Source organism: Rhinolophus sinicus, linkage group LG10 (assembly GCF_036562045.2).
Source record: "Rhinolophus sinicus isolate RSC01 linkage group LG10, ASM3656204v1, whole genome shotgun sequence".
NCBI lineage: Eukaryota > Metazoa > Chordata > Mammalia > Chiroptera > Rhinolophidae > Rhinolophus > Rhinolophus sinicus.
Genome location: NC_133759.1, coordinates 54,685,571 through 54,711,479, shown reverse-complemented (window position 1 = coordinate 54,711,479; position 25,909 = coordinate 54,685,571). Strand labels below are relative to the sequence as shown.

General features: G+C 41.2%; 1 protein-coding gene and 1 pseudogene across 7 annotated transcripts in view; one reads left to right on the top strand and one right to left on the bottom strand.

The window, feature by feature from the left end:
- FHIT (fragile histidine triad diadenosine triphosphatase) overlaps positions 1 to 25,909 on the top strand; it is a 1,368,446-nt gene that overhangs the window by 100,477 nt on the left and 1,242,060 nt on the right. For 2 of the 7 annotated variants that reach the window (XM_019728378.2, XM_019728376.2), the window contains exon 3: positions 21,693 to 21,731. The exons of 4 other annotated variants lie outside the window; for them this stretch is intronic. The gene's annotated coding sequence lies outside the window, so the exon portion shown is untranslated. Of the gene's footprint in view, positions 1 to 13,798; positions 13,863 to 21,692; positions 21,732 to 25,909 lie in introns of all 7 variants that reach the window. One more of the 7 variants, XM_074313196.1, reaches the window with a different exon arrangement.
- Positions 1,070 to 1,301, bottom strand: LOC141567366 (U2 spliceosomal RNA; annotated as a pseudogene).

The window sequence follows — 25,909 nt, the reverse complement described above, 5'->3', positions numbered from 1 at the left end:
AAATTGTAGGTTTTCCGTTTATTTCTTTGCCTCACACTGTCTGCTGTGACTATTATATTTCCTGTAAAGTCTTTGTTTTTCCGCTGGAGTTTATTCTGTTTTCTAATTATTGTCTATTTTGTCCATAATGTCCTTGCATTAAATAATTTTATTGATTTTTCTTTTAAAAAATTAAAATTAAATATAATTATGTGAACCTTTGTGAACCCCTTTCTTTTATAGCTCTTTGTCCATAGGAAGTGTTCAGTAAATACTTACCTAAGTGAATTTAAAACACAGTTTATGGTCGGTCTTACAGCCTTTATGTTCTGTTTTTTACCATTTTTTATATTTATTGTTACCAAAGCCTCTTTGAAAATCAACCAACCATAGGCATTTGGAATACCTTTTAAGGGTAGAGCAGGGGTGTCCAAACTTTTTTCAACGTTTTTTACCAAGGGCCATATGCGGTAAAATACACAAACAGCCGGCCCACTCACTCGAGGTGAAGTACGTATTGCCTCACCTGGTTTATTTAAGTAAACTAAGTATATTTTTGTAATTTGCTGTGGGCCAATTAACAATGGATTACGGACCACAGTTGGCCCACGGGCCGCAGTTTGGACACACCTGGTGTAGAGCAATGTGGGAAATATAAACAGGTATTCTTAGAAAATATTACTATTAATTGTGATAGACAAAATTTTCAGGTGTCTCCATTTTCTATTCGTATTTTTAGGTAACCAATCTTCTGCCTTTTGTGATTATTGCAAGTATATCTTCCTGGCGTTTATTTGCCTGTTAACTTTATATTTGGGGGGGTGGTATTTAAGAGTTGCGATGCTTATCTCACCCATACAGGTCTTTTATATAAAATATTCTTTCTGGGAGATTAACTGTGTCATGCCAAGCAGTTAAGTGGCAGAACAAAATATGCATGGCCACGCATATTAGGGTTCCACCCAGCCCCCAACCACTCCTTGTCACCCCACTGCTACTACTCGGGCCAAGCCACCAGCAACTCTCACTTGGAATATTGCAATGGCTCCTAACTGGTCTTCCTGCTTCTTTCCTCGCCTCTTTCAGGTGAGTCTCAACACAGAAACCAGGTGATTCTGTTATACCATGTTTCCCCGAAAATAAGACCTAGCTGGACCATCAGCTCTAATGCGTCTTTTGGAGCAAAAATTAGTATAAGAGCTGGTCTTACTTTAATATAAAACCGGGTATAATATAATATAATAGTAGGTCTTATTTTAATATAATATAAGACCAGGTATAATATACTACACTTGATCTTAGCCAAAAGGCCGAGAAGCGATGGGACCAGGTATAATATAATATAATATAATATAATATAATATAATATAATATAATATAATATAATATAATATAATATAATATAATAAATACCAGGTCTTATTTTAATATAATATAAGACTGGGTATAATATGATATAATATAATATAATATAATATAATATAATATAATATAATATAATATAATATATACTGGGTCTTATTTTAATATAAGACCGGGTATAATATAATATAATATAATGTAATACCAGGTTTTATATTAATTTTTGCTCCAAAAGACTCATTAGAGCTGATGGTCTGGCTAGGTCTTATTTTCGGGGAAACACTGTAGCATAAATCATACAGGGCCACTGCTCTGTTCAAAACTTTCTTGTTTCCATGTGAGAAGAGACTGTAGTAATAACAGCAGCCTACGAGGTTCAATGTCATCTGCCCCCACCCTCATGGTTCTCCGACCTCATTTCCTACTTTCTTCTTGGTCACTCCTTCCCAGGCTCTCTGCTGTTCCTCCAGCCTTTCAGGGTGCTTACCCTTGTGTTCCTTCAGTCCAGTATGTTACATTCCCAGGTACTTGGGGGTGGGGCCTGCTCCTTCACCTTCTTGAGGTCTTCACAGACTCCTCCGAGGCTTACCTGACCACCCCGTTCAAGTCGCAGCCGCCCTCAGTGCCCACCCCGGGGTTCGCCACTCCATTTTTACTGCTTTTCTCTACAGCATTTATCACCATCTAAGATGCTATATTTATTATTTTATGATTTATTTTGTTCTACTGTTCATCTCCCCCAACTAGAAATGAGACCCAGAAGGCATAAAGATAAGTTTTTTGTTTTGGTTTTTGTTTTCTATCTTGTTCATTGCTGGACCCTAGTGGCCTAGAATGGTGTCTGGCCGAAGTAGATCCTTGATAAATATTTGACTGAAGAATGAGTGACAATGTAACTGTGAGACTTGGACATTCTATAGATGCCACATTCAGCTCTTTGAGGTCTATGACCTTTAATGATTTACTCATTCATTAGACACTTACTGAGTGCTTAGTATATGCCAAGACCCAGGCTATGCCCTGAAGATACAGTTGCCCTCCTGGAGCTTACTACTGAGACGGAGAGACGGACATTCTGCATGAATCAGTGTCTAATTCGGTAGTGCTGCAGCTGTGGCACGGGAGCTCAGACAACAGGATGCCTGACTTAGTCTGGGCTTGGGAGCTGGGAAGGGTTCCCTGAGGAGCACTGCCTCGCCCTGCTCTGTGAGCTGAGCTATGAGCGGGGGGAAGGTAGCCATGCTGCTTCTCCGACAGACCAGAAGAAACTTTTGCACAGACTTCTTAAGCCACTGTGGTTTTCAAACACGGGTGGAATCAGAATCACCTGGCGGGCTTATTAAAACAGGCTTCTCAGTCACATCCCCAGTCCTTCAGGGGTAGAGCCTGAGCATTTGCATTTCAGACAAGTTCTCTGTGGCTGCTGCTGTTCTGGGGGCCACACTGTGAGAATAGCTGGACTATAGGATGCATCTGGCAAGTCCCTACCCAAAACTGGGGGGCTTGTTCTGAGCTAAGGGCTAGAAAGACTTCTGATCTTGGAGAAAGGGCCACCTGCAAGGAATTTTGCAGGTAGTCATGGTTGCTGAAAACCACGTAGAAGGAGCTGGAGATAAAAACTTTTTTTTGTTCCTTTTTCTGAATATATCCACAGATTTGAAAGCTTGATGTAATCACTACTATTGTTTTCCTTGTGAGAGGCAAAATACATTTGGCCTGGAATGTTAAAATTTTCGCTCCTCTGGAGTCAGACATAATTGAGTTTGAATTTTAGCCCTGCCACTTATTCATTGTGGAACTGCAGCGAATGAATAGCTGGGGTGATCCAGGAGTTGGGGAGCAGCAGTTCAGCGTTTGCACCTATTCTGCAGAAGTAGCATCTTTTAACCATTTTTAAGGGTGGTGAAATGGTGATTTCTAAGAGTGTGATTGGAAATCAGAAGCTGCAGCATGAAAACTAGTGGCCAGGGCTTTTAACCACACAAGCCCCACCCCCGGCACTACCCACTGAAGATAAGACTGGGCTAAGCTCTGGCTTCTGGTTATTAATACTCTGAGTGGTAGCCATCTGTCCTGTTACTTTATCTTTAAATGGGATTAGTCATACCTGCTTCACAGTGTTGTGGGGACTGGAGATGATCGTGTGTGCTGAGGGCCTACTGTGTTGCTTGATACTCCATAATATTAAATATTGCTGTTATTAGTTGTTAAATGTCCTTCAAAGATTAGCATTTCTTTCATCCATACCCCCTTCCCCCACTCCACCACCCTAAAAAATTCTGATTGCTCCACCATCTTCCCCTTCACATACAGCTCATAACCATGTGAGCCATCTGGGAGCTCAGTGGCAACTCAGCTCAAGGTACCGTGTTCAATCTTAGTTGCAGGGGGCAGAGCCCACCATCCCTTGTGGGACTGGAGGATGTTGAACCAGCAACCTTGTGGTTGACAGCCCACTGGCCCATGTGGGAATCGAACCGGCAGCCTTTGGAGTTAGGAGCACGGAGCTCCAACCACCTGAGCTACTGGGCCGGCCCAGTTTTAAGCAGTTTTAACCTGATAGTTTCATTGTTCACAGCTTGAAGAAAAGATAGTTGTTAGATAGTTATTTGCCAGAATGATTTTTATAAAATTTTGAAAAACAGTAACCCATTTTAAGCCACTACTAGAATTGAGTAGTTTGATTTTCAGTATTTTGGAGGCATTTGCTTCTGGGTTCCTCCTACCTGCTTGGAAATTTATAGATTGTCCATTGCGTTATTCACAAACTCTTTGTGGAGGATGATTATGCATTTATATGAAAAATTGAATTCAAGTGAACAAGAAACTTTTTTCTTCATCTTTTCTATAACTTTATTTTTAACTAAAATAATTTTGGAGGTCTATTGTGTCCTATGTTTTCAAGTGTTTGTATGCTTAATGTGAGGTAGTTTCAGCTTCCTTTTCTTGTAGGAAAAATATTTTGATTGAATAGGTTAAAATATCAATGTGTTCATGCATTCAAATGTGTTACTTTTTTTTGCTTTTTGTTCAGTAAAAAAAATGCCAATTGAAATATTACTTCTTAAATGCAAGTGATTTCTTATTCCTGTATATAAACTAGTCTTCCATGAATCAAGGTGTTTTTTTTTGTTTGTTTGTTTGTTTTCAGTTTCTTTGACAATTCCAAGGGAAAAACCTGTCTTTAGTACAACATTAACCTCAGACTGTATTTATATTAAACAATATTCTTTTGAGAAAAATGGTTTGGTGTACTTAGTGAATTATGGACCCTCCTGGAGGCACTGTAGACTGCTAATGCTCAGTGGAACCCAGCAGTTGTAACTGATGAAACATCAGCATGTCGGCTATAAAATAAAAAAGAAGTAATTGGGGACATGTTGGGAGCTGGCAAATGGAAAACACTAGCAGATGTAGAACTGAAAAGAGAAAAGAAAGTTTAAAAAATCACATTTATTGGAAGAATAACTGCACAGATGGATGGTAGAAGTTAACATTTCATTCAGATAGAAAGTGGATTAGAAATTGTATTTCTGTTTCTAGCACTTAAAAGAATGCTTGAACTCTCAAAATAAGCCATATAAAAAGTGCTTTTTCATCAACCACATACACCTAAGAAGGATATTTGTCAGTTTTCATCCCCTTAAAACACAGTTAAGACATCGCTATACTCAACTTGTACCTGTTTTAAGAGGTGATTATATGCATCTCTTCTCAAATCCCTGTTCAGTGATGTCATGTTGGTAGCTTGAAACCAACAATGGTGAAAGTATTTACATAGATTTCTGGTCAAGATGGTGGAGTAGGTAAATGAGCTTGTCTCCTCTCATGAACACATCAAAATTATAATTAAACTACAGAAGAATCATCATTGAGAATTACCTGAAGTCTAGCTGAACAGAAGTCCTACAACTAAAGACGTACAGAAGAAGCTCAGCTCAAGACTTGTAGGAGGGGTGGATACAGGGAATGGGCTGGTTCCACACCCATGTGTGGTAGTTAAATACCGGGACAGATATCTCTGCTACAGAGGAACTTCCACCCCTCCCCCCCTACACATACAAGGACCAAGGGCTTCTAGCCCCATACCAGGCTCTCCAGTCCAGAGTTCCACTGCCAGCAAGAGAAGCCCCCACAACTTCTGGCTGTGAAAACCAGTAGAAATTGTGGCTGAGTGAGACGAGGGCTGCTGGAATCCCCATCATTCTTGTTAAAGGGCCTGTGCATGGACTTACTTGCTGACAGTCTCACTTGCTCTGAGTTCCAGCGCTGGGGCAGCAGCTCAAAAGACTCCAGAGAAGCATGGGGAGGAACTGAATTGTCTGGCTTCAGGGCAAGAGCTGGAGGAGCAGCTTTCTGACAGAGAGAATTGCTGGCAGAAAACATTGTTCCTTTATTGAGCCCTCCCCTGCCTAGGATGGAGACACAGGCTGCCACCATATCTGAGTCTTCATCAATTTGGCTTGGCTAACCTTTCTTTCACCCTGCTCTGGTGATTCCCTGAGACACTGTTCCACCCAACTTGTAGACACACCCAAGCCACTTCCAGTGTCTTTCCCATACCAATTGCCTGTCTTGGCTCATGGTATGGACTTTTCTCAAACCTCTAGAAAGTTCACAAACACTAAAAAGGTATCTGGTCTCAGTGTGCCCCATAACTCTTACTGAGCAGCCTCGAGCCTGGCAATACTATCAACTGGCCTTGATTCAATGCTTGATCTCTCAAGGCACATCAAAACTAGTGCAAGTGGTGGCATTTGTGGGTTGCTTTGTAGTTCATGCCTAGTGGCCTTAGGCAGAGCACTGGCTACAGCTGAACTTGGCCTGTGGTGGGGTCTTTCCCAGGAGGCCCTAGGGCCGGTACAGCTGGTGGCTGCATTCCACTGAGATGGAGCACCACTCTGATGCCTCCAAGGATAACACAGCAAAATGGCAGACTGGGCAGGCACCAGAGTCCTGCTAAATTGAATCCTGCTCCATAGGGTGAACTGTTGCACCACATCTCCTCCACTGTAGTCATGGCCAGTCCTCTCAAACAATCAGCCTGAGGGTCAGTGCCTCCTATTGACAAGCCTACAGCAATCAAGGCTCAACTACAAGAGGAGGGCACACACAACCCACACAAAGGACACACGTGGAATACCTGGCTAAGGTGACCAGGGAGACTGTGCCACTGGGCCCCACAGGACACCTACTACATAAGGCCACTTTACTAAGGCTGGGAGACATAGCAGCCCTACCTAATACATAGAAACAAAAATAGGAGGCAGCCAACATGGGGAGACAAAGAGACATGTCCCAAATGAAAGAACAGAACAAAACTCCAGAAAAACAACTAAACAAAATGGAGACAAGCAATTTTCCACATGCAGAGTTATAAATACTGATTATAAGTATGCTCGGTGATCTCAGGGAGCACTTCAACAAAGAGATAGGAAACATGAAAATGGAACTAGAAAACATAAAAAAGAACCAATCAGAAATGAAGAATACAAAAACTGAAATAAAGAACACATTAGCAGAGGGGGCTGGCCCGGTGGCTCAGGCGGTTAGAGCTCCATGCTCGTAACTCCGAAGGCTGCTGGTTCGATTCCCACATGGGCCAGTGGGCTCTCAACCACAAGGTTGCCAGTTCAATTCCTTGAGTCCTGCAAGGGATGGTGGGCAGCGCCCCCTGCAACTAAGATTGAACACGGCACCTTGAGCTGAGCTGCCTCCCAGATGGCTCAGTTAGTTGGAGCACAGGCTCTCAACCACAATGGTTGCCAGTTCGATTCCTTGACTCCCTCAAGGGATGGTGGGCAGCGCCCCCTGCAACTAAAATTGAACACAGCACCTGGAGCTGAGCTGCCGCTGAGCTCCCGGATGGCTCAGTTGGTTGGAGTGCGGGCTCTCAACCACAAGGTTACCAGTTCGATTCCTCGACTCCCGCAAGGGATGGTGGGCTGTGCCCCTGCAACTAGCAACGGCAACTGGACCTGGAGCTGAGCTGTACCCTCCACAACTAAGACTGAAAGGACAACAACTTGAAGCTGAATGGCACCCTCCACAACTAAGATTGGAAGGACAACAACTTGACTAGGAAAAAAGTCCTGGAAGTACACACTGTTCCCCAATAAAGTCCTGTTCCCCTTCCCCAATAAAATCTTAAAAAAGAAAAAGTCCATTAGTATATAAGTCCATTGTTATATACTAACAACGATATCTCAGAAAAAGAAATAAAAATTCCTTAAAAAAAATACATTAGCAGAAACCAACTCTAGATGAAGCAGAGGATCAAATCAGCGATTTAGAAGATAAGGTAGCAGAAAACACCCAATCAGAACAGCAAAAAGAAAAAAGAGAAAAAAATGAGTATAGTTCAAGGGGCCTGAGGGAAAGCATCTAGTGTACCAACATTAGCATCACAGGGGTACAAGAAGAAGAGAGAGAGCGAGTAACTGAAAATCTGTTTGAAGAAATAGTGATAGAAAACTTCCCTAACCTGGTAAGGGAAATAGGTGTACAACCCCAGGCTAGTATGAACAAAATGAACACAAAGAGGCCCATACCAAGACAAATCATAATTAAAATGCCAAAGGTTAAAGACAAAGAAAGAATCTTAAAAGCATCAAGAGAAAAGCAGTTAGTTACCTATAAGGGAGCTCCCATAAAACTGTCAGCTGATTTCTCAACAGAAATTTTTCAGGCCAGAAGGGATTGGCGTGAAATATTCAAAGTGATGAAATGCAAGGATCTACAATCAAGCGTATTCTTCCCAGCAAAGTTATCATTTAGAATCAAAGGGTAGATCAAGAGCTTCCCAGATAAGAAAATGTAAAGGAGTTCATCACCACCAAACCAGTATTACAAGGAATGTTAGATGGGACTTCTTTAAGAAGAAGAAGGAAAAGAAGAAGAAAAGGTCCAAAGTATGAATAATAAAATGGCAATAACTATACACCTATCAACAATTAGTGAATAAGAAAACAAGACCTGTATGTATGCTGCCTACAAGAGACTCACTTTAGATAAAAAGACACACAAAGACTGAAAGTAAAGGGATGGAAAAAGATATTTCATTAAAAGAGACAATAGGAAAAAAAAGCTGGGGTAGCAATACTTATACCAGACATAATAGAGTTTAAAACAAAGGCTATAACAAGAGACCAAAATGGACCAGTAATCCCATTTCTGGGTATTTATTTGAAGACACCCAAAACTGTACTTCGAAGGGACATGTGCATCCGTATGTTCATTGCGGCATTATTTACAATAGCCAAGATGTGGAGGCAGCCTGGGTGTCCATCAGTGGATCAGTGGATAAAGAAGAGGTGGTAAATACATAGAATGGAATATTACTCAGCCATAAAAATGAATGAAATCTTGCCATCTGTGACAACATGGATAGACCTAGAAGGTATTGTGCTGAATGGAGTAAGTCAGACAGAGAAAGATAAATGCCATATGATTTCACTTACATATGGAATCTAAAAACCGAAACAAACAAAACAGAAACAAACTCAGGTACAGAGTACATTTCGATGGTTGCCTGATGGGAGGGGTGTTGTGTGGTGGGTGAAAAAGAGGAAAGGATCAAGAAATACAAATTGGTAGTTACAAAATACTCTTGGGGATGTAGCGTATAGCATAAGAAATGTAATTAATGATAATGTAATCACTATGTATGTTGTCAGATGGGTGCTAGATATATTGGAGTGATCACTTTGTAAGTTATATAAATGTTCAATTACTGTGTTGTACACCTGAAACTACTATAATATTGTATGTCAACTGTAATTTAAAAGTAAAAAAAAATATTAAAAGAAGAAAGTATTTACACCATGAAAATTGGCATACTCTATAATAAGAGTATCTCCCTAACCCCCAGCCAGTTGTTAAAAATTTACCACCATACTATATATGGAGTAGAAAAGATGGTCTTGAGGACAGATGGAACTTTCAAAGAAAGCCTCTCTGCCTGGTTATTGTGATGGAAGCCCTAGATCACAGGCCTCTTCTTAATGCTGAACTCTTTCTGATACAGGACCAGTATTATGCCAGTGAGTTTTTTTAACGTAAAATTCGGCCCCTAGAGCACATTTTGTTCCAGTAGCTGTCCCCAACTGAGGCTTGATGTCTGCGTACTATGTTGTCTGTTGTGTAGGAGAAAATAGAACTATCTTTCTTCAGTGGTGTGATCCTGTTTTTTATCTTTTGTCTTCCTTACTTTGCTTTTCTGTTCACAGTTCTTTATGCTCTGAGTTGTGAATCTGGCAGAATGGGCTGGTGGTTCAAGAGGAAACTACATCCTACTGGCTGTATTTTATTCACATATTTTTCCTTTTCCTGGGCTCAGGAGTATCCATGCTCTACCATTAAGGGAGTAAGCACAATGTGGAGGATGCAGCAGGAAGAAGTAGGTTAAAAAGTCCCTACCCCATTCCTGCCTCTATTTTTGTTTCTTCTATTGTATTTTGGTAACATGGAACTCTTACCAAGTTTCACGTTAACATTTTACTACTTTTAAAATTGTTCAAAAGTGCTACTTTTGAAAAATGAATCCTGAGGACCTACTCATGGTTAGTGATTTCTAGAAACATTTCTGTAAATGAGAAAGATCTCCTGACATTTTAGGTAGAGTTGGCTTGCTGAGAAAGCTGAGGGAGAATTTACCCTCCAATATGTGATTTCTGGTTTGTTATTGAAGAAACATTTCTCTGTAGCGTTTTGAGGTGAAGACTCTGAGTTCAAATACAGTAATATTTGTTCCATTGAAGGACTTGGTCTATAAATTGTCTTTCTATAGTGACCATTTAATATAAACAGACTTCTGAATTTACATACCTAAGACATGTCTAAATATAATATTTACTGAATGTTTCCTATATAAGTGACACCATACTAAGGTTTTTATAGAATAACCCGTAGTAATCTCATTTAATCCTTGTAAGAGCCCTTTGAGGTTGATATTATTATCAACTCTATTTCTAGATAGTGAACTGAGACTTAGAATATTAAGTTATATGCCTGGATGACAGAACCACCTCTGTTACCCTGGTGACAGTCAAGGATTGAACTCAGGTCATTTGATTTCAGATCTCATGCTCTTAACTAGTATACTTAACTACCTCTTATAGTTCAGTGGTCATCTAAGACATTGACCTTGCTTTGCTTCCCCTCACTGGGAAGTTTTTGTGTCATTTTCACAGGAATCTGTGTTTGCGGCAGAACTCTGAGGATTTGTGCCAAAGAGCTGCTGTGTTCTTACAGCCCAGGATAATGAGAAGCAGGGAAAGGAGGTGCAGAAGCTTGAAAAGGGAAAAAGTAGAGGCTGGGGCAAGTTCAATAGCCTAGAGATTTTGAGAAACAACTGGAGAGACTTGTTTTCTACTCTAAGTAGAAATTATTTTATTGTTTCCACTAATTTTCATTTGTCTAACAGACAGAACCCATGGCTTTCTTCCTTCAGTGTTATACAAAGTAGAAGAACCAGAGAAAAACAAGGCTGAGTGGAAATTCAAGTCCAAGGATCCCCAAATACAATGTCTATATTTGTAATCATTGTGCTTCAAGTAACAGATGACCAAAGCACCAATCCTAATCAGAAAACTTGTGGAGTTGTAAGTAGGAGTAAAGGAAGTATTTTGTGAAATGTAGTGACCTTCTTGGCAAGAACAGCAATAATAATGGCTAACATTTATTGCGAGCTCATTCTATATCCAGTCATTGCTCTTTCCAGAAGTGCATTGTACTGTGGATGGTATGTATAAGCAGCTAAGCTCTCATCAGTGAACTGGCTGGTCATCCATGGACACAGCTGAAGTGAGGAGAGCCCAGTGGGAGAGAAGGATGCTAGTAGAATCAGTGCTATGGAGATAGGTGAGTTGCAACCATCAGCCAGTTAAATATAAAAGCATATAGATGTGGGGCTGGTGACTTCAGTGATTTCTAAGGGGGCTATATCACTCTTCCTTGCCAAATGGAAACAAAGATGCCCGATAACGGTCTCTCTGGTCAGCATTCATCCTCTCTTGGGCTGTTTCACAATAAGTGAAAATTTACCACCTGTAGTACCATTGATGGGGCCAGTGGGACTAGGATCCAATTTATCATAAATAACAGGAATAAATCCTGCTTGCAAGTGGGATATCAGAGATGATGATGATGATGATAATTAATAAACAGATAACATTATTGAGCACTTTCTTAGCGTGTGCAAGCTATTGTTCCATTTACTTTACATTTAATTATTACAGTTGCACTATAGTAAGCCCTGTTAACCCTATTTTATGAATGAGGAAACTGACACATGGAGAATCTAAGTTACTTGCCCAGAGTCATAAACTTGAAAGTGATGGAGTTGAGTCCAGGTAATCTGGAGCCAGAGCCCAAATCCATAGCCCTGTAGGTGTGAAGCAGACCACAGGTGCTGTGGAAGTGATATATTTAAAATGAAGACAGCAGCCAATTTGTATGCCGGGAACTTGTCTCTCTTGGCCTTGATTTTGGAAAGAGGGTGACTTGTAGATGATCTAAGTTTAAATTCTAGGCCCTAGAGTCAGAATTGTCCTTGCTTGCTGGCAGCTTAAAAAGATCCTCTGGTAAGCATGAGCCTTTCTTGATGTGCTCACGTCTCAGACTGTAGGTAGCGGCCACTGAGGCCAACTTCCCTGGGAATCTTTAGGAAATAGAAATAACCAAGGGAAAATGAACCGTAATTACCTGGCATTAAGTGGAGACCTTTTGTGTGAAAGGCATGTGAAGATAGGCCTTTCAGAGATTTAATGAGCCTTATCACGGGCCTTCAGCTTTTCTGAATATATTTGGAGGTAATAAAATGTTGGACCTTGCTTTCAAACCAAATTGTACCACAGCATCATTTTGAAAGACCTTTGGAACAAGTGACTGAAAGTTTTTTTTTCTTCCTCCTCCCTGAAGATAGAATTAGTCTCTCCTTATTAATGAGAAACCAGAGTAATTTCAGAAGATGGCCAGTAAATAAAAGTGTTTAATGAAATGAAACAGAATCTGATTTGTAAAAATGAGCTCAAAGGAGCACTGCATCCTGGTTGTCATTCATAGCTTTGTTCATTCATTCAGCAAATATACTTTAGAATCTCCTGACTGATGCCACACCCTAAGCTAGGCACGGGATAAACTGCAAAGAACCTGATGGATACAGGGGTCATAGACAATTAACAAGTAGAAAAACAAACAGCAAATAATTAGAGCTTTTGAAAAGTGCTAAGAAGGTAATAAGAGGCGCTGTACTGGGAAGTAATGACCTACCCTACTAGGTCAAGGACACAAGCTCAGGGGACATGACGTTTCCTAAGGTCACCTTGGAACCACTCATCACATAAAAGGAACAATCAGTCAGCGTATATGTTTGTAGGAGAAGTGTCCCTTTTATTGACAATGCATTCAGTCTTTTTGTGTAATTCTGTACCTGTTTGTGTTCCTCTGCCCTCTTATATCCTTTCTGTGGCATCTAGGGACGTCCAGGGACGTTTTGTACAAAATATACGGACACTTTTCTTTCATACTATGTACTCACTGTTCCAAATCAATTTCTGGCATTGTATCTCATGGCTCATTTGCCGCAAAAGTAGGGTGGTTTTAGTTAACATAGGAAGAATTTCAGGACAGGAATATGCCCCCTTTTCCATTCTGTGGTACATTTGATTGAGTAAACTGAATTTAAACAGAAGGCACCTGCTCCTCATGCAAGGTGACCTGTCCTGGGTGAATTAAATCATGTCTCGTGTTGCTTAAAAGACATTGCTACTCTAGAGAAGTGTTGAGAGGGACAAAAAGCATCACAGAGTTTACTCTCCCCTTATGCTCATCTTTTACAATAGTACAAGAGAATTCATCACCATATGTTTTAAGAATAAAATTATTGGAAGCTTTCTTTAAAGTGTGCTCGTTATATTTTTTGTACTGTAAACTATCTGGTAAATTTAATTTATATGCAATTTATTTTAATGACTAGTGTTGATATTATGATTAATCCTTCATTTACTTAATTAGTAACACTTGACTTTATGTACCCAAAATGTCCAATTTTCACACTGATATTTTTTCAGTTAAATAAAATTATGTTTGGGGAAGATAAAGCTTTTTTTTTCCTTCTAATTTTGAAGCATGCCTTTCAGTTTTTGATCTTCATTATCACCAAATATAAACCCGGTGAGAGTACAAGAGGAGTATGTTGCTAATGTATCGCAGAGAAGGCTGTAGTAGTTTGGCATGGACTGAGACTGTCTGGGTTTGAATTATGGTGGCAGCACTCATGGGCTGTTGACATTTCGGAAAGGTACTTCACGTCTTTGTGTCTGTTTCCTCACCTTTAAACTGGTAACTACCTCATAGTACGCATGCACCTACTATGGACCCCGGTAACTACCTCTCATGTGAGAGAATGAATTTAAAGACCACTTAATGTGATTTTAATATTAACATTGTTATTCAGGTAATAGGATTTGGAGGAACGAAGAGTGACTTCCGGAGGTCGTGACTCTAGTCCCTGCTCCAAGGTAACACTTCCCTAGTCCATCTCAGATTAATTTCATGGTTCTCAGCTCAGATAATGAGTTCCGCCCTGCATGCACAGCTGTGGACAAGGCCATCCCCAAAGTCACAGGCTAACCGAGGCACATTCATAGCACATCATTTTCCTTCAACATTTGCGGGAATTAAGAGTATGTATGTTTGTTTTAAAATCAACCCAATTATATTATGCAGTAGCATGCAAAACTTGCATGAATCTTCAAAGTCCTAGGCTGGCTTCAACAATTGTTTTCATTCATAGTGGTGAGCATAAGATTGTATCCTGCCAGGACCCTAGGATCATTCATTCTCTTTTGTTATTCTGGGTACTTCAATGGAAATGTTTTAGATACACTAGAAAAACTGATGAGCCATTGATCTGTTGGAAATATTTCTGTCAGGAAATTCCAGGATTTTCCTCCATCACCCTTTTATCATTGTTAACATTTTTGGGTGGGTGGGAGGGCATTAATGTTATTATCCAGCTGATTTTGTGCAGCTGGTAAAGTTCTAAAGGGACTGTAAGTTGGTTTGACGTACAAGGTCCTTTGGCTGTTTGGGAGGTGGTCTTGGTCCTGGAAATGCCTGTCTCTCGGCTTGTGGAATTCTGCTATTGCTTCATTCGCGCATTTCCCGTATTCACGACACACTCCCTTTCCCTTTATTCAGAGCTCCAAGCCCTCTTCTTCTCACGCTCTTTTCTTTCCCATAAGCCCCAGTGATCAGCCCAGATGTTTCTCTGAGCTCTATGCAGTTTTATGTACCATGTCCCTGAAGTAAGACCTAGCTGGACCATCAGCTCTAATGCATCTTTTGTGTTATACCCAGTCTTATATTAAAATAAGACTGGGTCTTATATTAATTTTTGCTCCAAAAGGCGCATTAGGAGCAAAATAAGTCCGGCTAGGTCTTATTTTTTGGGAAACATGGTAGTTGTCTCCTTATCACCTCCTCTCAGCTGCCTCAAGGAGTTTTGAAGAATGAATTCCTAGATTAGTGAAGGGCGTCTGTTTACACGTGCCACAAACTTAGGAGTCATTCTGGGTTCCTGCCTCTTCCTCGCCTTGACCTCATCCCCCCCAATCCATTTTATCGTCAGGTTATTTCTATTTTATATCCTGAATATCTCTGGAATCTAATCATTTCCCTTCCTTCATACTGTCACCCCTTCTTGTCGAGCTACCACCGTCTTCCTCTTGTTCTTTTCACCAAGTAGCTGGTCTCTGCCTGTTTCTCCGGCGTCATCACGTACTGCTCTCACTGATTCTCTGCAACTGCAGCCTCCTTGTCAGGCTTTCAGGGCCACTGTTGTGCCAGGTTCTCGCTAGACAGTGCCTCCCCTTTACCTGGTAAACTTCTAGCCCTCTGTGAGACTTCAGCTTTATGTCCCAGTCTAAGGATGGTTACCTTGTTTTCTACTTATTTCCAGTTGTGATTATATATTTATTATATGCAGTAGTGTCATTTAATTATGTCTGTGGGTGATGTGAAGTCAAGTGTTCTTTCCAATGGTTGTATCCCCAGCACTTAGAACAAGCACTCTGTAGTTATTTTTAACTGATTGAGGGGATGATTTGCCACACTACAAGCCAGGGCAAATTCCCATGTGGATGGAAGGGGGCGGATGTACTGGCATATCCCCCACAAGTCTACTAGATTGAATTGCTGTTCTTAAGGAGGAAAAATTCATCTTTTAGGCCTGGTGTCAAGTACAAAGCTGTTTGGAGCAAATGATATTGGGCCTTAAATGGCAGACTAAGTAGTTTAAATTGTATATGAGATGCACTGGGAAGTTAGTGTAGGTGGGGAATCCCCGGCTAGTGATCTCCAACCTGGGCATCCCTGGGGAGGTAGAGGTGAACGTATGTTTCATGCTCTGCTGAGACCAGGAGGACCACTGGATCCTTGAAAGAGGCCTGGACGTACTGGAATAAAACTCATTCCCCACAACTTTGCCTTAACAAGAAGGCATCAAAGGTCAGATTTCCAGGTTCCAAAGCGAGACTCTTTTTATTCATAGCTGACTATATCACATTGAGGAGGAAGATGATGAAAGTAGGCACGATGGATGGATTTCTTTTTCTCTCTGTGCCAGATTCTGTGCCAAGCGCTCACATGAAGTGGGTGATACTATTTTCCATATTTTATGAGTGAGGAAACAGGTTGAAGTTACGTAACTTGGCCAGTGCCTCACAGAAACATAAGTGGGTGAGCTGAGATTAGAAGCCATTTCTGACTGACTCCAAAGCTGAGGGTCCCAGCTGCCAATGATCCCAGTAGGACAGATATTAATAAGAGTAAATGTTATTAGCAATAATAGCATCCTTACTGTGTTCCAGGCACCAACTCAGCGATGCACATTTATTTTCTCCTTTTACTCTGATAAGCCAGGTAAGAAAACACTTGTTGCTATGTTCCTTGGAAGACTGAAAATTCAGTAGTTCCACTAGCCAGCATTCCTTGGGTCCTAAATGTTCAGTTATAATAATAATAAACTTGAAACAATATAGGTAAAAAATGGAGAGAGACCCTGAAGAAAGACTGGCCATTATGTCATTGTACTCTTAAAACGTCGCTAATATACTTTGTGCCCACTAGTATTTATTCTGTAATGAGCCTTTAATATACCTCAATGGCCATAGGAAACCCCTGCTTTGCTTTCTAATGTCTGTACAAGACTGTGGTGATAATAATAGTTGTTCTTGTTTGTTGCTTGTTTGATGTGCTTTGATGCAAAAGCCTGCAGAGCCTAGAGACAGACCACGTGCTGCAGGTTAGGAGCTCAGGCGCTGGAGTCTGAGTTCAAATCCTGACTGTGCTACTTACTGGTTATACCAGCCTCCATTCGGTGATTTGTCAAATGTCTACCGAGCATCTGCTGTCTGTCAGGTGCTGTGTTAGAAACAGGGGTTACAATGGGGAACAAAATGGACATGACCCTGGCTCTAGTGTTGCTTATATTTCAGTTCAAGAGATTTCAAATAATCACACAAATGAGTTTCTGATAAGCTTCATGACAGAGAAATACTTGGTGATGTGAGAACACAGAACAATGAAATGACTGGGCACAGAAGGCTACCTCAAACTATGTAATTGTAACTGTCAGGGATGTATGCAAAGTTCTCAGCATGGTATCTAGTACATAATAAGTGCTCAATAAATGGGAGCTATTGTTAATATACGGTTAATTTTCCCAGGGAAAGAACCGTAGAAACAAATACAGTAGTGGATGACAATATGGTTGACTTTTGTCAGTACATGAACTTTATAATATAATCCTTTGAACCTCGTTATTTGTGTTTTCTAGACAGAAATGAGGTTGGAATGGTTGCTTGGAAGAGTTGTTCAGGCATAGGCCGTTAATGACGACCTCTAGACACAGTCATCTTGTGCCCCAGTTAGTTCCAAGATAAGGTCAAACAGAAATAACTAGAAGTGAAGGCCTTTGGGGGCATTGCTTGTTGGGGAAATTTTGATTCATGGTCTCATTAATGCCTCATCAGCCTCTTGACCATTAGTCTGAGCAGGTAGCTCTGTATGGGGACCTTTATTCTCTGTCAGCCAAGACATGTTTGTCCTAATGATGATTGGTTTCAGAGTCTCAACCACTGGTCCCCGACTAGGAAGCACTATGCATATCTAAACAGGTTCTCATCGCTTTCAGCCTGTGTGCAATTTAGCAGCAAGAGATTTCATATCTCACAGCGTTCAATAGCCCTACTTAATTAGGAACTGCTTGGGAGTCGGGCCAGCTGATGGCCATAACTACCGAAGTGGACATGTTTGCCATGAAAAGGCAGAGAAATGAAATCTCTCTAGTCCTTGGGTAACTGAGCAAGGGACCAGAGAATTGTCAGGGGCATGTGTTCTCATTGGCCTTCCTGATCGTAGAACTTCTTTCCAGGGTATGACAACATAGTTGGGACACCCCAGGAGGGAACAATGTGGCGAATAAGAACTCAAAACTACACCTGTCTACCTTTGCTGGGGGTGCCCTCTTGTTTAATTGTTAGTCTTTCTCCTTATTCCTAGACATGTATTTTCACTTTAGGGGGGAAAAACTTTAAGGCAGTGCTGATAAAACAGATCTTCCTTGAACAAAGAGCAAAGCACCAGGATTACTCAGCACACATTCAGTGATGAATTTACATGAAGCTATTGCATATTATATACTGGCGAAGACCATGGCCTTGGAGTCAGACGGTCAGGTCTTGACTCTGCCACCTGCTAACTGTGGACTTGAAGCAAATTGCTTGCCTTCTGAGTCTCTGTTTGCTCATCTTTAAAATAGGGAGCACAGCTAAAACTACCTCAAAGAATCTACCGTGGAAAATTAAATGAGCTGTTTGCAAAACACCATGCACAGAAGCTGGCAAGAACCAAGTGCTAAGTGATAGTTGGCTGATTTGTGAATTCAGTTTCTGACTTTTGCTAGTTGAACTTACTACTAAATTGAGACAGCAGGGTGGGTTCAAAAGCTAGAAGACTCAAATTTTACACACACACACACACACACACACACACACACACACACATCCCAGTCCGTAGGACACAGTAAGGCTTCAGTAAATATTAGTTTCTTTCCAGTTGCAGTCATGCTGACAACCAAGGCTGAACTGCACAAATATGGAGTTGATCTATGATGGTAATTATTAACATTTGTATTACTTTAGCATTTAAAAAGCTCTTTCAACATACATTGCTTTAGTAAGTCCTTACCCATACATTATTGTATTACTCCATACAATAGTCCTGGCAATCAGGGAGGTAGGGAAGTATTTGGGGCTCTGTTTGTTTATTTACTCTTTCTTTCATTCAACCAAAGCAGATGGGTGCCTGTAATGTCAGGTAAATCCTGGTGAACCATATGGATGAGATCCCTGTCCCCATGGTCCGAAGGGTCTTGGGTGACCCTCCAAATGCATATCTTAAGATACTAAGAGGTGAAATAAGCAAGGTAGGTATTTCTAGTGATTAACGCTTTACAGATGAGAATAACAGAGTTAGCCAGGCTGATAGTGACAGAGCCAGACCTGAAACTCCTAACCCCCTGTCTTTTCCATTGGATCCTACTGCCTGCTTCGTAGAATATATAATTTGGAACGAACGCTAGAGATAGCCTAGTATAACCATTTATTTTACAGATTAAAGGCAAGGGGCGTAACATGGGTAAAGGATATACTCAGCACCATCCCTGCTGTGGGAGTAGCTATCAGTTCCAATGAGGAAACCTTTGCACAGGATGCTAAATCTTTCCAGGTAGACAGCTATTCTGCAATTATATAATAGCTGCATTTCAATAGACATTGTAATTGTCAAAAATCGAGTTAAAATGTTTGTTTCAGGCGACACAGTTAAGGGGCACTAGAAAGTTTCAGGTTGGCAAATCAAAGGTTTTTTGTTTTTTTGTTTTTTTAGAAAGAACTTAAGAAATAAGAATATTGCTGTATAGTCATAAAATCTAAAAGCCACTAAGCAAATCCTGCACTTGATAACATCTAGCTTTCCTTTAAGAGTAAAGCGCTTCCGCTTCCTGTCATGCCAGCACTGTCGTTGTGTGTGCAGACCTTGATCACACACTGTTAAGGAAGATGGAGTTCAAGCAACTCAAGCAAACCAGACGTACTTTGTTGATGCGATGGTTTCTTCCTCTGCAGTGTGGAGCCAGCTCTCTGTGGTGACTGAGTTTTAATCAAAGCAGCTGGAGAGCCCACTCTGGGCCAGACCCTATTCTCGGCACAAAAATAAACAGAACAGATCCTGTCCTCCCCCTGATGGAGCTTGTATTTTATATACGAGTAATGATTAAAGGAAGGGAGGGAGGGAGGAAGGTGAGATTATATCAGGCAGTGATAAATGCTAGGAGGAATTATCAAGCGGGGTAAGGTGAGGTAGAGTGAAGGGTAGAGGTGTGTGCCCTGTTTCAGATAGGGTGACTGAAGAGGGCTTCTCAGGGCCATGCCAAAGCTGTGATTGTAGTGAGAGGGAGCAGCCATGTGGCTCCCTGGAGGAAAAGTGTCCTAGGCAGAGGAGGTAGCACGTGCAAAGGTCTGGAGGTAGAAACATACCAAACCTGACGGAGGAAGGCCTGTGGGGCTGGAGGGAAGGAGTGACAGAGAAGAAGCTGCACAGGGTTGGGGACAAGAGCTGGTAGGATTTTACTGTGGGTGAGATGAGAAGACACAGGAGGTTTCTGACCAGAGAAGGGATGTGATCTGACTTAGGTTTAAGGAGGCCCCTGAGTGTGAATAGGCTATAGACACACTGGCCAAAGCTGAGATTGTTAGGGAATTATTGCAGCTGTTGAGCCAAGACATGGTGGTGGCTTGATTTGGGAGGTAGAGTTGGAGTTGGCAAGAAGTGGTTGGATTCTGTTCATCTTTCTGAAAGGATACACTGCTGAGCTCCAAGGAGTTTGGCCTGTACAGGAGATGTCATATGGGCGCCCTGTCATTCGTGGGCTCCGCTGTGTGTCTGTGTGAAAGACATAAGGTCCACTAATGGAGGCGGTTCCTTCCAATCAGAAGGTGTGTGGAAATGCCTTAGGACACGTGTGCAGAAATAACTGTGGGTGGGCATGTAACGTATGCGCTCTCTTCCTCTGTGTGCATTCCCCACCTCTGTACACTTACGGCATTTCTTCCCAGCTGTTCCCCACTCCTGATAAAATGCACTCTTGAGAAAGGATCAGCCATTTTAGTACTTCGTGTGATTTTAAGTCAGTATGATACCTTTCCTAGATGTATTTACATTTAAACCTTACATCGAAATCTTTGATGACACACAGATTTCATCTCATATGCTAGCTTGAATCAGTGACAGTTGTTGCCTAGAGAACTGTACTGAGAAAGTTTCTGAAGCTGCTTCCAGGCTCAGCAAGGAAGAGAAAACTTGATAATATCTGCCGTTACAGGGACGAGGAGTGGCATATCATACGTGCCTAGTATTTGATAGCCTAGCTTTGGCTGCCACAAAAAAATATTTTTTTGATTCATATTTCCCCTTGTGGAGCAATTTTAGTCATAAGTAAGTAAGTAGGCATTAGACATCAGTAAGTAGGCAGAGGAAATATTTTTCCTTTTCACTTTTTGAGGCCCACCTGCCTCTGAAATCACACCAAGGAGATCATTGGCCCAAAGAACGGATTGTAATATGTGAAGGTGTTGATGAGTTAGGTGCTATAAAACCCGAGTGTTCCAGGAGACATAGGACTTTTCCTTCATAGGTAAGGTCTTTGCCAGGTCAAAATACAATTTCTGCGCCATTCCTCACTGCCACATGTGCTGTAATCAACACTCACTTGGTACGAGTTCTGTTTCTATCCCCAATATGTACCGCAGGGCAGGCCCTTGCCGCAGCTCCACACTGTTTCCCCAGAATACTGGCTCTAGGAAATGTGTGTTGAATGAATATTGACTGAGAAGATGCCTGGAGGAGCCTTAAGTTGTAGCCCAGAATTAAGGTAAATGATGACTAAGGCAGTAGCACTCTTTTGAAAGTGGAAAGCTCCTATTAGAATAATAATCACTCTAGCTATGTGGTTTAATGAACATTATTAATAATTAGAGTAATAATAATCCTAATAGCTCATCTTGAGCATTTCTGTGTGCCCGACACTAGGCCAAGTGTCTGATGCTCATTATCAATCCTGGGAAGTGGGTCCTCATTTGTTAGACGAAGACATTTAGGCTTCAGGTCACCTGCCTGAGGGTACAGTGCTAATAAACTGTGGCTTCCAAAGATCAAAAGAAAACACCAAGACTTCCCCGTTAGGAAATCTTGCCTTTTATCTGATAAATTGGAACTTTCTCTCACAGGGCCATTCCACTGGAAAACGCAGAAGGAACAAACTTTGGGTAAGTGGGAGATTTGTCTGTCTTTTGCCATCGTGAAAACCCAAAGTCATGGGAGTCTGGAAGGGCCTATGGAGTGGTTCTTTTTTTTTTCCTGCTAATATCCATTAAAAGAAAACCTGATTTTCTCAACAAAGATAACCTTTTCCCAAATACGTTGACAAGTGGGATGTGAAGGTCCAAGTGAGTTTCAAGGTAAAGAGGAAAGGGGAGTCTCAAAGTTTTCACACCTAAACTTATGCTTTTGAGGAAAACCAGGTGGCTGGTGAAGTGGGCAGAGCTGGGGCTAAGGGCCAGCAGATCCCACATTTTGTTTCTTTGGACCGAGTCTGCACACCACGTCCATTGTTGTTATTTTAATACTTTTCTTAAAAAGACTCACTCTGTTAAATTTATTTACTTAAAATAGAATTTGTGAACTCCCACCATGAATGGAAAACCAGCATCAGTAAATAGAGTGATGTTATGTAGCTATAGATATATCATAATAAGATATATGTAATAATAATTCGGAAAGAGAAAGCGATATATATATATATATATATATATATATATATATATATATATATATATAGTGAAAATAGGGTAATGTTATTTCATGTTTAAAAAGTAAAGACTATAAATAATAAATATAAATAAGTTTCCCTGAGTGCAGAATGGAAATATTTATGAGCACTTACCAATAAGGGGATATTTACCTTGTCACTTAGTTTAAAGAAAAAGATGAAAAGATGATTTCCCCCCCTCAGGTTTCATATTAATCAGTACCAAGAATCCTAACATATATGCATCTATATACCCACACATATATATTTAGGATATAAGCATTATATATATATATATATATATATATATATATATATATATATATATATATATATATATAAAATATATTGTATGTATTAAATGGAGAGAAAGTAAAAAAAATATATATAGTAATTAAAAAAAACGGTTATAACTTAGCTTTTTAATAGTGGTCGGTAGTCCTTTGACGATGGAGACCTGCCTATGAGGCAGTAAGCTCAGTCACCATTTTCTGCTTGGGTCAGACCAGGAGTGCCTACCTGAGTCCTTCTTGTGGAAAAGTGAGTTTAAGAGACTTGTGAAATCAGACCTGCTTCTTCCAGCTTGCTCTTCCTGAGCCCTTGATTCAGGTCTGAGTTCTGCCATTGTAGAAAAACGTGGTTCCCAGAGAGGTCCATGCTAGCACAGAGCTCATGATGCATGACATGACTCCTGTGGAATAAATCCTCTTGGCTTGACACTGTGGAGAGTAAAGCTTCCTCCACAGGAAACCCAAACAGATGTTCTTCCATACCGCTTTAAGGCATTTTCTATTCCACCAGTGGGAAATGCTTCCTAAATTCATTTCCTATCCCCCTGCTCTCTATGTGGCCCCAGCTTGACATTGCTCTAAGCAACTATAGTAAAGTGAATTGGTTCGATCTTGCCCAACTGTGTCCCGGGGCTGCTATCATTCTGCCACCAGAAAATTCATATGCTCAGAATTGGTTCTGTAGAGCACCGACCTTCATGCTCTTCTTCTGCAAAGGTATAATTTAGGGATAATCTTTGTTAGATTATGGCAGGATCTTTGTACTTCTGTTGCACAATCAATTAGACATTTTGCAAGGCGGCGGCATTATTATTATCACAGGCAGATGGTGAAATGTTACTCCATCCTTCTGTGCCTGCTTTAACTTCCTTGCACAACATCATTTAAGGGGTTTCTTTACAAATTGCAGTTTCCTTGGAAAAGATTTAAAGCCCTGAGGGCTTGGTGAGAAGCTCTTGGTTATGAGCGCGTCTATTTTGTCATTTGCAAAAAGGGCACCTCTGATTCATGCTGACGTTGCCCTGCAAGTCAGGGAAAGAGCAGGGGAAGTCTTTTTTCCTTCAGAACTGTTCTGGGGAAGGAGGAGTTTGGAGTGTCATCTACCTTTAGCCTCTGGCCGAAGCTTCAATGGGCATCAAGCTAAGGAGAGAGGAATTTCTGGTGGAGGGTGTCCCTGTGGAATGATGGAGAATTCATTAACCAGAATTCCAGGGGCTGCTTCAAAAGAGAGAAAGGCGTTTGTTCCGGCCAGACTCTACTTTCAGGAGGCTGAAGAGGGGAGCCAGGTGTCATAAACACTGGAAATGTGGTGACAGGAGGAGGTGTGGGTGCTGAGGGGGTGTGGGGCGGGGGCGGACTAGAATGAGAGGCAGAGACAGGTGAGTTTTTAAATTTTTTTTTTAAGCCACTGCTTGAGGTTGAGGAAACGGATGGATGAGGAAGAATTTTAGGCTGTTTTGCTGTGGAATACACTTGCAAATCCCTAGAGTCCCTCTTTGTGGGTATATTGTTGGGTAGAGGCAGGCCTCAGAGCAGTCCACTTTCTTCACCTGACCTGTGCATAAAATCTTGTTTGCATAAGGTACCAGGAGGAATGAGGGCTATAGAAAAAAGTCCTTGAGGAACATGTATCCTATATGTAAGTGAGACAGGCTTAGAATTGTCCCTCAGCAACGTAAAATGAAGCATACCATTGTGTTTTGGGAGACTCCAGGGGCGTTCCCTGGAGATTTATCGGAGGAGGGACATTTATATGAGGGTTTAATGTGTAAAAAGAGGTTTTATGATGACATTCATAGCTACTTCTTCCATCCACTTTCTGATGTGGTATAGATGTTATTACAGAGAGGGTGCATCAGAATCTGAATCCTCTGGCTGAACTGGCAGTAGGTGAATGGTATAATTGGAGAATTTTTGCGACTTTTCTGATAGCGTACATCATATGGAGTTAGAGAAGGCTCAAGCTATGTACCGCCATCTGGGTGTGTAGCGATCTATGCAAAAACTATCTTCATGAAGGCTAATCCCAATGAGCTTGTATTACATACATTCTGGGTGCTATGCTGAGTATCTCGGAGGGATTGTCTCATTTTATTCCACACAAGATCCCTTTTAGGTAGCTATTACGAGCATTGCAACTTTACAGGTGAGATTCAAAGGGGTTTTAGTTCACTCAGTCTCCAAGATTGCAGAGCCAGCAAGTGGCAAAGGCAGAATTCAAACTCCCACATCGGTGTTCTAGGTCTTTCACATTATAATGATCTCTTCAGAAATTCTACTGCATCATCATTATTACTTTCTATTGAAAAACCCCTAACCCAGTGGTCTTTAACCCATTTTTGGGCTCTCTTCAGAGGGAAAAACAAAAACAAACAAACAAACAACAACAACAACCTCCCCCCAGAGGTTTTTGAGGATTCCAGTCGAGAACACCTGCCTTGTACGAAAGACTCATTTGGGCTCAAGTCTGGTTGTTGATGGCTTCCTTATAAGAGGGAACTAAGTCTTGCTGAAGTAACCCTTCAAAGTATTTCCAGCATGGCCAAGTTCAACTTCAAACCTGGCTATTGGTCTCCCATGTAACAAGAATAGTAACCCTTTACTTATTAAGCACCTAACAATTAGAGTTGATAGTCAGCGGGCAGATACATACCCTGGTGTAGTCCTGCTGGTTGCATCCATAATGATTTGGTCAAGGGGAAATATAATACCTGCTAACTGCCTTTTGAGGTAGATAGAATTATGCCCATTTTACAGGCAAGAATCCTGAGGTTCTGAGCACTTACTCAAGACCTTGTGGATGGCAGACACCCAGTCACTCTAATTGTAAATGTGCCACACTGATCCATTGTCCTGTTCTGGCTCTACCTCCTCTTCCAAATCCTTTAGCAGTGCATCCCATTGCTCTCTGCTTCTTCTTCCTGTTCTCCTTCTCCTTCTCCTTCTTCTCCTCCTCCTCCTCCTCCTTCTTCCTCTCTCTCTCTCTCTCTCTCTCTCTCTCTCTCTCTCTCTTTTCTCAACCTTGGCATTTTTGACATTTTGTCTCTGATAATTCTGTTGTGGGGGCCTGTCCTGTGTCTAGCAGAATGTTTAGCTGTGTAGGGGAAGAAAAATAATTTCCCCCTTACCCTTCTAGGTTCTTGGCTGAGACACCCCTGTGATTAAAGGCAGATCAACAGGAGGAAAGCAAACAGAAGTTTAATAACGTGGATACCTCCTATATGTCGGGGAGAGACCCGGAAAACTGAGTCACTCTCTGAAATGGTCCAATCCATCCCCTTAAATACCATCTTCAGCTAAAGACAAAAGAAGATGATGGGAGGAAGGGGTGAGGCCAGTTATGGGG